Raw genomic sequence first — 15969 nt, 5'->3', positions numbered from 1 at the left:
CTCAGTGTCAGAGCTTCTGTGACACAGAGGTACATGCCTCACATGCTCTCCGTAGTTAGTGCCCTATTCCAGGCATATCCAGTTCCCCAAAAGACTCAGACCAGAAGGGGGTGGGGGAAGCAGCTGCCAGCTAAACTGTCCAGCTGTTGATTCATTTAATACTGGATACAAAGGAAGTCCTTAAAAAAAATGGTGCACACCTTTTTTCATAGCTACCACTCTAGACTAGTGATGTTGAACTTTTAAATGTTTATTGGCTATTTGTATTTCTTTTTTGGTGAACTTCTAAAGGACGTATTAAAAGAATTTCTGAACTAGAGCCCAGGCTACGGTTATTTGAATTTTCAATAGACATATTTGGGGTGCCTAACCAGTCCCTACCTCTTCTGGAAGGGCCCTAAAGCTCTTGTTGAATGAATGGGCCTGAGGAACTATGCTTGAACCAGGGAAACACAATCCATTTGCCCCTGTCCTCCACCCAACTCCTCCCTGGTGGAACCTTCCATTAACCCATGCTGGGCTGGGATCATATTGTGGAAGGTCTTGAGAGCCAGATTATGGATTTTGAACAAGTCTGAAATAATAATAATAATAATAATAATAATAATAATAATAAAAAACAACATGGGCAGAAGAGGAAAGAATGGAAAGATGGTAATTGAAGAGATGGAATATATGTAATTTTATAGATGACTGGGTCCAGGGTGCAAAAGAATTCCACATATTTCAGAAGTTTCTAAGATTTGTGCCAGGAAATTGGTGATGCCATTATGGAGGAGAACTCATCTTCTCCCTTCTGCAGGGACCTCATGCCAACAACTGTTTTGTCATTTATCTTCTATTGTTTACTTCATTGCTTCCCTTCTATTTAAACCTAACCAAGTATCTCCCACATTTAAAAAACAAAACAGAAACAAACCTTTCCCTTTGGAAGATGATGGGAAGCATAGGCTACTAACATCCTCATCTTACATGTGGGCAGTCAAGAGATGCTATCTGTGGTTAATGGAATTAAAAATGGAGCTTACATAGGTTTTGAAGGTGGCCAATGGAGAAACCAAGATTGGTGATACAACCATTTGGGGTGAAAGAGGGGAAACAGAGAGACGCAAACTAAATTCTCATTCACCGTATCAGAAAGTTAATCATCTAGGCTGATAAATCAAGAAATGGTCATGTTAGGAGTTAATTAGCGATGTGGAAATTACCACAATACAGAAGCAATCCAAAATGGTTGCCTCTGGCCTGGAAAAGAATGGCTCAGAGGAGTGTTGCTTTGTTGTTTCTGTCCCCACCTTACACTCAATTATTGCTTTTTTGAACCACTTACACATATTTCTTTGATGAGGTTTTTGAAGATTTTTTCTTTTTCTTTTTTCAATTTGGTAAGGAGAGAGACCTTAAAAAATAATCCTTCTTAAACTCATATCTCCTTATAGCTACCAAGGTCTCTCTTCTTTCTTAAAATATATTCCTTAATATAATAATAGTAGTAGCTAACATTTATTGAATTATTATGTGCCATGCATTGTGCTAATAACTTTAGTTTCATCATCTCATTTAATCTTCACAATGAACTTACTGCAACTAGATATCTTTTTTTTAAAAGATATTGTAGGAAGCCTATTCCTTTTTAAAAATATATTTTATTGATTTTTTACAGAGAGGAAGGGAGAGAGATAGAGAATTAGAAACATCAATGAGAGAGAAACATCGATCAGCTGCCTCCTGCACACTCCTTACTGGGGATGTGCCTGCAACCAAAGTACATGCCCTTGACTGGAATCGAACCTGGGACCCCTGAGTCTGCAGGCTGACACCCTATCCACTGAGCCAAACCGGTTAGGGCTAGATATCGTTTTAAATATATATTTTTATTGATTTCAGACAGGAAGGGAGAGGGAGAGAGAGATAGAAACATCAATGATGAGAGAGAATCATTGATTGGCTGCTTCCTGCATTCCCCCTACTGGGGATCAAGCCTGCAACCCAAGCACGTGCCCTAACCGGGAATTGAACTGTGGCTTCCTGGTTCATAGGTTGATGCTCAACCACTGACCCATGCTGGCTGGGCATCAACTAGGTATCATGAAGGAGTTGTGTTTTATCATCTACATTTGCTTACTATCCAATCTCTCCTCAGCCCACTGTAGACTGGCTTTTGCCACCCAAATTCAACTTAGACTGCTCTCAATGAGGGAGCCCATAACCTCTCTATTGTTAAAACTGGTTATACTTTCAGCATCTTTACCTCTACTCCTGTCTTTGCTTCTACAAGACTACACTTTTTTGGTTTCCCTCCCGCTTCTCTGATTTCTCAATCCTCTTTAAGATATTTCTTTTTCTATTTACTTCCTAAATGTTGGTATGCCTCAGAGTTCTTTCTTCAGGTTGCTTTTCTTCTCACTTTATATCCCTTTGGACTATTTATATAGTCCTATTGCTTAAGTTACCACTAATGAAACTCAAACCTCTGTCTCTATCCCAACTGTTTCTACTTCTGATCTACAAACCCACAGATTATTGTTTATCTGACATCCTGATCTGGGTCTCCCACAGACACCTCAACTCAGCAAATCCCAAGTGAATGCATCAATATTCTATACTTGTCCTTTTTGTGTCTCCCTCTCATTTGACTCTACCATCATCCATACAGTTGCCTACTTCCAAATGCGAACATTGTCTTTAATTCTTTAGCTGCCTTCCACATCTAATAGCAGGTAATCAATCATCTGTACAGTCTCCAATCTGGATTTCTCTCTACTCCTCCTCATCTAGGGGGCCACTACTTCAATTTGCACTGTCATTATCTCTTATTTGGCAGTGGCCGCGTAATTGGTCTCCCTGCCCATCTTTGGGCTCTTCTCAAGTCCATTCTCTATATTGCAGCCAGAGTAATTCTTTCTCACATGCATATCTGAAGCTGCCTCTCCTCTGCTAAAAGTATTTAATGGTTTCCTGTACTCTCAACCTAGATACTAGTTAACCTATGCTCACCTCAGTCTCAGGCTGCTGCTCTGGCACTTGTCACACAGAACTGCTTGCAGCCTCCAGCTCTCTCTCTCTATTTTCAGGCATTTGCACTCATTGCTCCCTCTGCCTGGGATGATCCTTCCTACTCCATTCTCTTCCTCTCTGATTCCAACTAGTCTTTCTTGATCCAGCATAGATGTTTTCTCTCTGATGGAGGCTTTTTGACCTCAAAGGCTGAGTTAGGTGCCTCTTGTATGCATTCCCATAGGACCATATCATAGCACTTACCATACCATTGTATCTTCTCTGTCTCCCTCACTAAACTGCAAACCTTTATAGGGTAGATGGTATACTAGTTATCCCAGCAGAGAGTGTCAATCCATTGAATGAATTATGGAAGGTAGTCCTAAGGCCGTGGTCGGCAAACTACGGCTCGCGAGCCACATGCGGCTCTTTGGCCCCTTGAGTGTGGCTCTTCCACAAAATACCACGTGCGGGCGCGCATACAGTCCGATTGAAACTTCGTGGCCCATGTGCAGAAGTCAGTTTTCGGCCTGGGTGAGTCTATTTTGAACAAGTACTGTTGGTATTTGGCTCTGTTGACTAAGGAGTGTGCCGACCACTGTCCTAAGGGATTGGAAAGAACATGAGTGGGGACTGGGCCCCTGGGGCTGACCTCCATCAGAGCTGCTGTTGAGCATCGGGCTGCTGGGCACTGCTGAAGCTCAGGGACATAGTTGGCTGCTGCAGAAACATCTGGATGTTAGAGTCCTGGACCAGTCAAAACTGCTTCTGGGTCTTGTGGAGCTCCTCCTGCTGCCACCAGATGTTGGCCTTCAGATTCTATGTCCACTGCTCTGGCTGGTCTTTGATGGTCTGGAACATGCTGAACTGTGCTGTAAACTGTGCTGGGGGGTAGGTGGATTCTGAAAAAGGTCTGAGGCAGGAGCTGCTGTGCGAGGTCACAGTACGATGGAACAGGTAAGGAAGCTGGCATTGTGGCTGCCTGGCTGAGCTCTGGCACAAGGAGCTCTTGAAGCAGGGTGGCCAATCTTGGCACAGCCATGGTGCTAGCTTCTGCCATCTACTTGCTTAGAGTAGAAGTGGATTGTGCATGGCCATGTGCAAGGATTTATGGGAACGTCTTAAGGATGCTGATGGCGAGTGACTTGTGTTAAGGTCTGAGGTGCCCACGTCAAGAGCATTAAAGTGCTGCTGAGGTTCCAGCTTGAGCCCTTGCTAAAGGACGGATGACCTCGGATGGCAGATCTTGCAAAGCCAGCTCCTGCTTCCTTTCCACTCGGACAATTGCATAACTGACCACTGAGTCTGTGCACACGATGAACCTGGGCTGGGAGTTCCACTGATGGCCTTTGGTCAGAAATTAATAACAACATGACATTCCTTTGCCAAACTGCATTAGGTGCTGGTGGCACCTGGCCAGGAGCTCCAAATGATCAATGTGTAGTAGTCATAGCCTGAGGTTCCCAAAACTTCAAAAAGCAGGTATCCTATGGTTGGAGGAGCTCTGTGATCTAGAAATAAGAATTTCCATTCCAAGCTATGCCTTGAAGTGAATTACTTTGAAGATTCCTCAACTATGCACATTTCCTTTAATAACTGTGATGTTGCTAGGGGAACGGTAGTAATGAAGCAGACCAATTTCCAAGTGGCACCTGGCAAGGCTTTGAAAGGGCATTGTCAAAGCTGTTACAGGAAGGGCTAGCTAGGCACATCATTGTAGGAGAAAAATTCCCTACAAATGTTATTTATTCATAAGCTGGACATTCCTTTGGGTTCAAGCTACCTCTGAGAAAATGGCAATAAAACTCTAAATCATTGTTAGATCTTAAGTATCCTGGGGAGGGGGAATCCGTCACAAGCACATGAGAAGAGAGCATCCTATAAACTTCTGAAAGTTCTTGTTCTGGAAGGAAATTTAACAAATTCTGATCCATGACATCCTACGGTAAGTGCCCCAGGTGAGGTGTGATACCGTCAGAAAAGTAGAGAATGCTGCTTTCCATCGTCATGGTGATGATGAAGCCATCTGATGCCTCCAACATCAGCCCTGTGAATTCTTCAGTACTGAGGAAGGAAGGTTGCCACTCCTGCTGAATATCACAGATTTCTGTTTGCCCTGAGAGACCACACTGTGATTCTGCAAAAATCTGATGACTTTTTCTAGCACTGTAGTTCTGTCCATTTCCCCTGAATTGTCAGGGAGTATAGAGCTAAGCTCTTTTTTCTTTTTATTTTATTTATTATTTTTTTAAAAAAAATATATATATTTTATTGATTTTTTACAGAGAGGAAGGGAGAGGGATAGAGAGTCAGAAACATCAATGAGAGAGAAACATCGATCAGCTGCCTCCTGCACGCCCCCCACCAGGGATGTGCCCGCAACCAAGGTACATGCCCTTGACCGGAATCAAACCCGGGACCCTTGAGTCCACAGGCCGACACTCTATCCACTGAGCCAAACCGGTTCTGGCTTCTTTTTTCTTTTTAAAAAATATATTTTTACTGATTTTAGAGAGAGAGAAAGGGACAGGGATAGAGAGAGAGAAACACAGATCGGCTGCCTCCCGTACACCCCTACTTGGGATTGAGCCTGCAACTTGGGCATATGCCCTTCGGGAATTGAACCAGTGATCTCTTCATTGATAGATGAACGCTCAACTACTGAGCCACATGGCAAGGCTAGCTGAACTGGTCCTGGCTTCTGAAAAGTTAGGGAACCTGTTTTATGTACATAACAGACTTGTTTCGAAAAGCTCTTTGCCCTGTCCTCATCTTCACCCATTCTTTTTTCTTTTCTTTTTTTTTTTTTTTCCCCCATTATTTTTTCAATGCAGTTTTTCCTTGGAGTGGGCCAGGGTGGTCCTGTGAGGCCAGGCATCAACTGGGCCAGGGAGAAGCACCTCCTGCTGCCACCCTAGGAGCTGGAGCTGGAGCTGGAGAGGGCGCATTGAGCTTCTCCATGGCCACCACAGCATGCATCCCTGGGCTCCTGCGGAAGGCAGGCTACTCTCACAGCAAAGTCTGGATTCACATAGGCCTAGGTTTTGGTTTCTTCCTCTTCTGAGTCTTTTCTTTTTCCAGCTTTAAAAATGCAGGTTGCAGGTCCCTCCTCACAGAGTTGTTGGGAGGATTGAATGAGGTGCCTAGCATAGGATGTGGCACATGAGCTTGGGATTCATAGCAACCAGAGAACCTGGGTTCCCTGGGAACTTGGTTTGAGGGAACAAGAATGAACTCAGAGGTGGGTCATGCAGGAGAAGCCAGCAGGGAGCAATGAGTTAGGCCTGAATCTAAAGTGGGAGTTGGAGGTACAGGTTTAGAAGTTCAAGGTTGCGTTGGTGGTATAGTGGTGAGCATAGCTGCCTTCCAGGTTTAGAAGTTCTCCGGTTAGGGACACTGAGCTGGGGCCTAGGAATAGATAAGACTATCTTAGAGAAGGCTCAGGCATAGGGAGCAGTGAAGAGAAGGTTTGCCTTGCAAAAAACAGAGGAGGAATGGTCTGTGGGATCAATGTTAGAGAAGAACCAGGATAAGGAAGGAGAAGCAACAGTGTTACACACTGCAGAGAGATGGAGGAGAATGTGGGTTTGGATTTAATGAGGTCATAGATGTCCTTGGAAAGAATGTTGATGGCTGTTTTGTGAGGTTAATCATTTGTTGTAGTTCAGAGTAGAAAGACGGAGCCATGTGGGTCTTGGGAGTTCAAGAGCAAAAGCCAATCTTAACTGATAAACGGGGAAGGAAAGGCTGATGATAACTGTAGCAGCAAAAATTGCTCATAAATTAAACACAGGGCTCTTCTCCACTTCTAATCCCCACCCGACTAACTCCTGCCCAGTTTAAGAATATCAAGGAATAACCAGGCATGGTTGGCAGGAAACTGTGGAAGCATATACAAAACTATATACAGAGAGTTTTGTATTTAGTAACTACCCTTTATTCTTTCCTATGTTGCAGGCATTGTGCTGAATGTCTTGTGCATGTTACATCACTTACTCCTTATGACAATCCTTAAAATAATTATTGTCAATTAATGTTTGAGAAAACTAATGTTTAGAGAAGTTAATTGTTGATAGTGAACTGGTGATGACTGAGATTAAAACTGGGACCTCTGACTCAAGTTCTTGTTCTTCCCTGGTCTGCTGGCACAGGGGTGGGCAGCATGGGGGAGGGGACCTAGAGAAGTCTTTGGGAGTGAAGGGAGAAGCATAGCAAGGCTTCTGAAAAGTTAGGGAACCTGTTTTATGCACATAACCCACTTTCCTTACTCTGCCCCGCCAAGTAGTAAGTGAAGTTTACTGTACACCAAAGAACCACCCAGAGCTGCATAGTCCCATAACATTTTCTGCCCTGATGGAATGTTTTTTGTCTGTGTTGTCTAATATGGAAGCTACTAGCTATCCATAGCTACTGAGCACTTGAAGTGTGGCTACTGTGACCAAGGAACTGAATTTTTTATTTTATTTTAATTAGTTTAAAATTAAATTTAAAAATTGATATTTGAATCAGTTATTATATATATTATATATATGAAAAGTGTATATATATATATATTAGGTTTAAGTATATTTTGAACAACTTAGTATATGAAACTACATTTTCAATTGAAAATTTTGTGAAATCTAAATACAGGTAGCATACAAATTGATATTTGCTGTGCATGTAATATACACTAGATTTCAAAGACATATGAAAGAAATGAATGTAAAATAGCTTATTAATAATTTTTAATTGGCTACATGTTGAAATAATATTTTTGATATTTTGGTTTAAATAAATATTAAAATTAATTTCATCTGTTTTTAGAAAAAACTTTAATGTGGCTGATAGAAAAATGTTAATGAAATATTTAGCACACATTATATTTCTGTTGGATAGCTTTGCTCTAGAGGTAGGGTCCTGGTACTAACAGAAGTGGGGTTGGAAGGCTTTTCCATATCTTTTGCTACTTTAGGCCTCTCCATTCTTCCTTCTTCCCCATCCTTTTTACTCCTCTTACCCTTGAGGTATAGAAGCTATTATGCACTTAATTATACCTCTCCAGAGTATTTAATTTTAAAAGACAGTAGAGGTTGTGTGGATACTTCACATAAAGAACTCATTGTCACTGGATTTCAGGCCTCAGTGAGGGAGGTATTTGGCTTTTTAGAAGTCACTACTGAACTTCCAGGATTATCTCTATTTACATGTTCTACCCATGTAAGTACTCGTCAAACCTGAGTCCCAGTTTAAAGACTCCAAAATGTACATATGTAGAAAATTATTAGTTTGCTCATGTATATTGCTAGTCTCCCTATTTCTAAAAATGGGCCTTGCTGAGGTGCTAAAGGACACTTGCAATAAAAAACCTGTCTTGCTCAAGCCTCAAATCTGAGCAGGCATCACTGGGTGAAAGACTAAAATGCTAAAGATTGTACATCTCCAAAGGTTGCTCTCCAGGGCCTCTATTAAAAGGATATGCAGTAGAATATCTTATTTATTTTTGATTAAAAAAAATAAAGTATCCTTGCCCTGGCCGGTGTGACTTAGTTGCTTGGAACGTTGTTCCATACGCCAAAGGTGGCAGGTTCGATTCCTGGTCGGGGCACATACCAAGGCTGCAGTTCAATGCCTGGTCAGAGCCCATTGGGAGATAACCAATCAATGTTTCTCTTTCACATTGATAGTTCTCTCTTACCCTCCCTTCCTTTCTCTAAGATCAGTAAAATAAATAAATAAAGTAGCCTTGGTTTCTTTATATGTAAATTGGGGAAAGCAATAGAGAGAGAGAATACTTGGGTAGACTCACGAGGGCTGAGAGGACAAAATGAATTCATATATGTAAAGTGCTTAGACCAGTGTCTGGAATATAATAAACCTTTAGCTCAATCAGTGTTAACTATTAATATAAAATGGTTAGCTTTGCTCTAGAGGTAGTGCAAATGTGTGACAGAACTTAAGTGGCATCTGATTTCTATTAGAATATTTATTAGAAGCATACTCAACTATCTTACTCAACAGAAGGAAAAGATTGGGATAATCAAACCCTAGGAGAGTTGGGTGGAGCTGGACATCAAGAACTTGAATGCTGCACGCACTCTCTGTCTTTTGTCTCTATGCTTCTGTGTGTGTTAACTTCTTCACATGGCCAGAAACCAACAACTCCTGAGTCTACTTCTTACACTTTCCTCTACTAGAGAGAGTCTCTTCTCAGTTATAGGTTTTTTTTTAATGTAAGATATTTTTATTGATTTCAGAGAAGAAGGGAGAAAGAGATAGAAGTATCAATGATGAGAAAGAATCATTGATTGACTGCCTCCTGCACGCCCCACACTGTGGATTGAGCCCACAACCTGGGCATATGGCATGACTAGGGATTGAACCGTGATCTTCTGTTTCATAAATCAACAATCAACCACTGAGCCATGCTGGCTGGGCCTCAGTTATAGTTTAAAAAAAAAATCCAAGGGAAGGACTATGAGTGGCCTAGCTTAGGTCAGGCACCCATTCTTAAACCAATCAATCTTGGCTGAAGGAGCCAGGACATATTGGAGCATGGTTGCTCTTGTTGGAACCCCATAGTTAGAGTTTGAGTAGAGAAGTTCCCAAATGTAAGTGAGGGTGTTGGGCAGGTCTTTGGCATGCTGTCATTGGCGGGGTACTGCTGGGGGAAATCATGGCCTCAGCTCAAATACTATAGCAGATCCCAAAGGTGCTGCAACTTGGGGCTGTTAACTGCTCCCTTTGTAGACAATTACTAAGTTCTTGCAGGGACCTTCGAACAGCATACCTATTCATGATTGCCACAGTCCATCCTTGTGCTGCACAGATTTACCTCTCTGCACATGTTCATGGAGCAGCTCCTCCATGTTCCTCCATTCTGAGGGGTATGAGCTTTTGTTAACCATACCCTTTTCTGATTGGAATTGCTGCACTGTCCATTCAAGGTCACAGTCCAACAACAGAGTGCCAGAGGCACCCATGTGAGTCACTTGATTTCCACACATATGCCTCCCTGCCCTCATTGTGTAACAGGAGCCCTGCTTCCACTTGCTGATCAGGTACAAGGACCTCTGTCAAGAAGGTCTGTTTGTTTATTTGTTTGTTTGTTTATATTTTAATCCTTACCCAAGTATGTTCATTGATTTTAGAGAGAGAAGAAGGGAGAGGGAGAGAGAGAGAAGCATTGATGTGAGAGAGAAACATTGATTGGTTGCTTTCCACACACACCCCAATAGGGGATCAAACCCTCAACCTGGATATGTGCCCTGACTGGGAATTGAACCCATGACCTTTAGGTTTACAGGATGACACTCCAACCAACTGATCCACACCCGCCAGGATTGGTGACTACTCTTGCCTGTTGGTCCCTTTTCCAGGGATCCAAAGTGCCTAAGCAGCAGCCATAGCTTATAGTTCACTGTGTCCACTGACAACACTGCACTCCCTAATGAGTCCCTCCAACTCTGCAGAGCCCAGATTTGCAAGGATGGGAAACACAAAATCCTCCAGAGGGTCACTGGGAGTGACAGTAAATGGAGCCACTACTGTGTCCAATTATTGGTTTCTAGGCACATATTTTCTTCCTACTGGACACACCACCATATAGCAGCCTCTGATTCAGTGCATATACTGCATCCTGGAGGAGTGCTCAGTCCTTAAGAGTCTTGCCTCCAAGATAACATTTTACAAACAACAGTCAGGTTATGAGATCCTTCAGGTAGGGAGTCATCAGTATAAACCCGGAGTCTTTCATATCATCTGGAATATGACACTGGAGTCCATAGGTATTGTTCAACCAAATGAATAAATGAATTAATGAATAATAAAACATGAATGCTGGGTGAATACAAGACATTTGGGACTAGGGAGTGGTATGGGATGGCTACAGATTTGGCAATATCATTCATAATCATTTTTCAGCTACAATCTATAAGGTCTGATTCTTGAACCCTTAACTCCCACCCTTACCTTTCTCATGAGTTTCAGATAAACATCTACAACAGCAAACTTGATGGTGATGCCTAATATTCCAAAAGCACCTATAACAGAACATGTTCAAAATGAATTTATTTCCCCACTAACCCTGTTCCTACTTCTGCTAATGTGACCCAGATCAGAATCTTAGAAGTCATCCTAGACTTCATCCTCTCCCTCCGTCAATTTGTTACTAAAATCTTGTTATTTCTGTATCTTCAATAGCTTAGGAATTTGAGTTTCCCTCCCCTCTGGTTTCTTTCCCTCTAGCTATTCTTCCTTTCCTATCCAACTTCCTTGTCATTGACAAACTGATTTTTCTAAAATGCAGACTTAATTATGCTTCTCTCTTTCTTAAGTGGGCGGATCACAAGCATTCTAGTGTTTTCATATTACACAGTGTTTTACATAAATGTTAAAGGCACGCCTTAAAATTAAATACCCATTGCATTTTGAAGTTATATATTACATGTTCTTACAAGCTAATCTTTTTAAAGAATGATACTTTGTAAAATGTTTTCTAGTACTCGTTTAATAGAAACTTACCTGGCCACTGGGTAAAGCTAGCAATAAAACTATTGGTGCGCAACGTGTTAAGATTGTCTAATAGCTCCCCAGGGCTGTAGGATAAAACCCATACTTCTTGGTTAGCCTGGCTTATAACATCTTCCACGATCTGGTCCTGTCTATCTTGCTTACCACTCTATAAAGCTATAAGCTTGTGGTGGTGGGAATTATATCATCCTCAACTTCATCATTATAGTGCCTAAAACAGTTTTGGTGACCAAATACCGTTTTCCTAAATGAATGAATGAGAAGACCGGAAATGGGCTTTGAAGATTGAGCTAGGTGAATAAAATACAGACTGAACATCTAATCTGAAACCTTCCAATAAGTATTGAGCTACTAAGTTGAGTTTTTTGATGAAATAGATTCCTTGTCCTTAATTTTTGTATCTCCAGGCTTCTGGTCAAGATGGTAGCATAACTAAATGCGGTACTTGAATCCTTCCACAACCACATCAAAATTACAACTGAACTACAGAATAACTATCATTCAGAAGGGCCTGAAATCTAACTGAACAGAAGTCCTACATCTAAGAATATAAAAAAGAAGCCACAATGAGATTGATGGGGGGGGGGCGTGGAGATGCTGGTCCCACACACACCTGTGGTGGATAAAAATTGGGAGGGAAATCTCAGCTTCAGAGGACCCCTCCAGGAATGAGAAGTCCCAGCCCCACAACGGGCCCCCCAACCCAGGGTTCCAAGGCCAGAAAGAAAAGTCCCATAACTTCTGGCTGCAAAAACCAGTGGGGATGGTGGCTGAGTGAGATGGAGGGTTGCTGGAGTCCCAGGCATTCCACTTAAAGGGCCTCCACAGCCCTAGCCGGTTTGGCTCAGTGGATAGAGCATCGGCCTGGGGACTGAAGGGTCCTGGTTCGTTTCCGGTCAAGATCACATGCCTGGGTTGCGGACTCGATCCCCAGTAGGAGGAGTAGAGGAGGCAGCCAAACAATGATTCTCTCTCATCCTTGATATTTCTATCTGTCTCTCCCTCTCTCTTCCTCTGAAATCAATAAAAACACAGTGGGGCCTTGACTTACGAGTGTCCCAACTAACGAGTTTTTTGAGATACCAGCTGTCTCTTGGCCTATTTTTTGCATTGAGTTGATAGAGTAATTTGACTTAACGAGCTCCTTAACTAGCTCCTTAACGAGCTTGGTCTTGGAAAGAATTAAACTTGTAAGTCAAGGCCCCACTGTATTTAAAAAATAAAATAAAAATAAATAAAGTAAATAAAGGGCCTGCACAGACTTACTGTATTTTTCTGTGTATAAGACACCCCCCACTTTTCCAATTCAAAATTAAGAAATCAATATTTTAAACATTTTACTGGTTTTCCTCTTAAGGCCTTCTTTTTTTGGCATCTTTTAAAGAGTTGTTCTTCCTGTTTTCTCCACTGTCTGATCACACACTCAGTGGGAGGAGGTCCAAATTGTCTCTCTGCAGCTCTATTTCCATGCTCTTTTGCATAGCTGATTACATTCAGTTTAAATTTTGCCAAGTAAGACAATCACTTACTGGTATTTATCTTTTTTTTTTTTTTTTTTTTTTTTTTTTACATCTTTATGGGCTCTGAAGGCTCTGGTCCCTGTTGCATCTGCGCACTCTCCACCTCCCCCTCCAATTACAGCATCAGCTGATATCAATAATAATAAGGCTCGTGATTGGAGGAAGCCTGTTTGACAAAGTATGGGCAGCTACGCACCCATGCAGTTCCCTCCTCGGCTGACTTCCCGGTATAAGACACCCCTCAATTTTCATAACAATTTTAGAAAAAAATAGCGTCTTATACACTGAAAAATACAGTACTCAGATTCACTTGCTCTGAGCTCCAGTGCTGGGGCACCAGGGATATATGGAAAGGAACTGAATTGTCTGGCATCAGGCAAGAGCTGGATGGGCAGTTTTCTCCCAGACAAAAGTGCTGACAAAAGCCATTGTTCCTTTTCGGAGCCCTCATGTCCCACTGAGCCAGTAGAGAGGTGCCATATCTGAGTCTCCATCACCCTGGCTAACAGTTTTGGCCCCATCCTAGTGATTCCCTGAAATCCTGCCCCACCCAACTTATGAGCCCCTCCAAGCTGCTTTCAGAGGCTTTTCCATACGAATGGCCTCTCGTGGCTCATGCTTCACACTTTTTCAAAATCTCTCAAATGAACAGCATCTGGCCTCTATGTGCCCTATATCTCTCACTAAGTGGCCCCAGGCCTGGCAGTAGCAGCAACTGGCCTTGGTTTTTAGCTTGGCCTCTTTCAGGTACTTCCAAGACCAGCACAAGTAGCCGCCATCTGCAGATCACTTTGTAGCTCATGCCAGGTGGCTTCTGGCAGGGCACAGGGGGAGGCTGACCTTGGCCTATACCTCCTGGGAGGCTCCAGAGCCAGCGCCCCTTGTAAACAGCTTCAGAATATGTTAAAGTGCCACCCAACCTCCTCCACCAGGGACACACTCATGGAGAGGACTCAGCAAGCACTGGAGCTCCCCTGAGGTAAGTCCTGCTCTGTGGGACTGGCCCTTGCATAGCTGAACCTCTATGGTGGTCAGAGCTAGTCCTTGAAACCAATCAGACTGTGGGAAAATCCTCACACTCATATGCCAACAGCAATCAAGGCTCAACTACAACAGGAGGGTGCACACAGCTCACACAGGTGATCTGGGAAGCTATGCCTTTGGAGCTTACAGAACACCTACTACATAAGGCCACTCTACCAAGCCCAGTAGATGTAGCAGCTCTACCTAACACACAGAAACAAACACAGGGTGCCTGCCAAAATGAGGAGACAAAGAAACATGTCCCAAATGAAAGAACAGAACAAAACTAAAGAAAAAAAAACTGAACAAAATGGAGACAAGCAATTTACTAGATACAGAGTTCAAAACACTGGTTATAAGGATGCTCAACGAACTTAGGAGAAGAGTAAACTCATTGAGAACTCCAACAAAGAGATAGGAAACATAAAAATGGAACTAGAAAACATAAAAAAGTTCCAGTCAGAAATGAAGACTACATTAATTGGAATGAAGAATACATTACAGGAAATCAACCGTAGAATAGATGAAACAGAGAATCAAATCAGAGATTTGGAAGATAAGGAAGCAGAAAACACCCAATCAGAACAGCAAAAAGAATCCAAAAAAATGAGGATAGCACAAGGCGTCTCTGGAACAACTTCAAATATAACAACATTCAGGAAGTGCCTGAGGAGAATAGAGGGAGCGAGAAATTGTTCAACACCTACGTAAAAAAAAAAAAAAAAAAATGAACTTTCCTAATCTGGTAAGGAAGTGGATATACAAGTCCAGGAAGCACAGCGAGTTCCAAACAAGATAAACCCAAAGAGACTGAGACCAAGATGCATCATAATTAAAATGCAAAAGATTAAAGAGAGAATCCTAAAAGCAGCAAGAGAAAAACAGTTAGTTACCTACAAGGGAACTACCATAAGACTTTGCAAAAGAAACTTTGCAGGCCAGAAGGGATCAGCACAAAATACTCAAAGTGATGAAAAGCAACAACCTACAACCAAGATTACTCTACCCAGCAAGGCTATCATTTAGAATTGAAGGACAGATAAAAGAGCTTCCCAAACAATAAAGAGCTAAAGGAATTCATTATCATCACACTAGTACTACATGGAATGTTAAAGGGTCTTCTTTAAAAAGAAAAAAAAAAGATAAAAAATATAAATAATAAAATGACAATAAATACATATCTATCAACAATTGAATCTAAAAATCAAAATAAATGAACAAGCAGAACAGAAAAAGACTCATAAGATTCAGAGAATATTTTGTGGTTGCTAGATGGGAGGGAGGTTGGGAGGATCTTGAAAAGGGGAAGGGATTAATAAGTACAAATTGGTAGTTACAGAATAGTCCCTAAAGTACAGCATAGGGACTTACATAATATTGCAATAACTACGTATGGTGTCAGAAGGATGCTAGATTGATCAGGATGATCACTTAGTAAGTTATGTAATATCTAATCACTGGTTTGTATACTTGAAACTAATGTAATATTAGTTATAATATTATATGTCAACTGTAATTGAAAAATAAAAAATTAAAATAAAAAAAAATTTGGTATCTCCATGACCAGCTTGGCACATAGTAGGTATATATTCAATAATTTATTAATGGTATTATGTATTCAGCCAAAGGATCATTTCTTTGGGGAAATGTAATGCTTATTTAATTACAGAGCAACTTATTTGGGAAGAGATGAAAACTCCATTAGTTCTTTGTGAAGAAGCTATTCTGCTGGTCAGATACCTGAGCAAACAGACCAGGCCTTAAGACAATTTAATCAAGCACATTTCTTATTGACCAGAATGGACCTGCTGTTGGAGAGGACACCTGTCTTCCTGAGGTCAGTGGCTCCAGCATTAAATTTATTAACTGTAACCAGATCTGGCTACAGATGCTGCCAAAAACAGGGATATCCCAAGGT

The 15969-nt window shown here is 41.7% G+C and overlaps 1 pseudogene; it reads right to left on the bottom strand.

Annotated features, from left to right (window-relative positions):
• Positions 1-3654: 3654 nt before the first annotated feature.
• Positions 3655-13057, bottom strand: LOC132213692 (neuronal PAS domain-containing protein 2-like; annotated as a pseudogene).
• Positions 13058-15969: the final 2912 nt, after the last annotated feature.

This window comes from Myotis daubentonii, chromosome 12 (genome assembly GCF_963259705.1).
Source record: "Myotis daubentonii chromosome 12, mMyoDau2.1, whole genome shotgun sequence".
NCBI lineage: Eukaryota > Metazoa > Chordata > Mammalia > Chiroptera > Vespertilionidae > Myotis > Myotis daubentonii.
The sequence above is the reverse complement of the archived record's forward strand: the minus strand, read 5'-3'. Positions and strand labels throughout refer to the sequence as shown.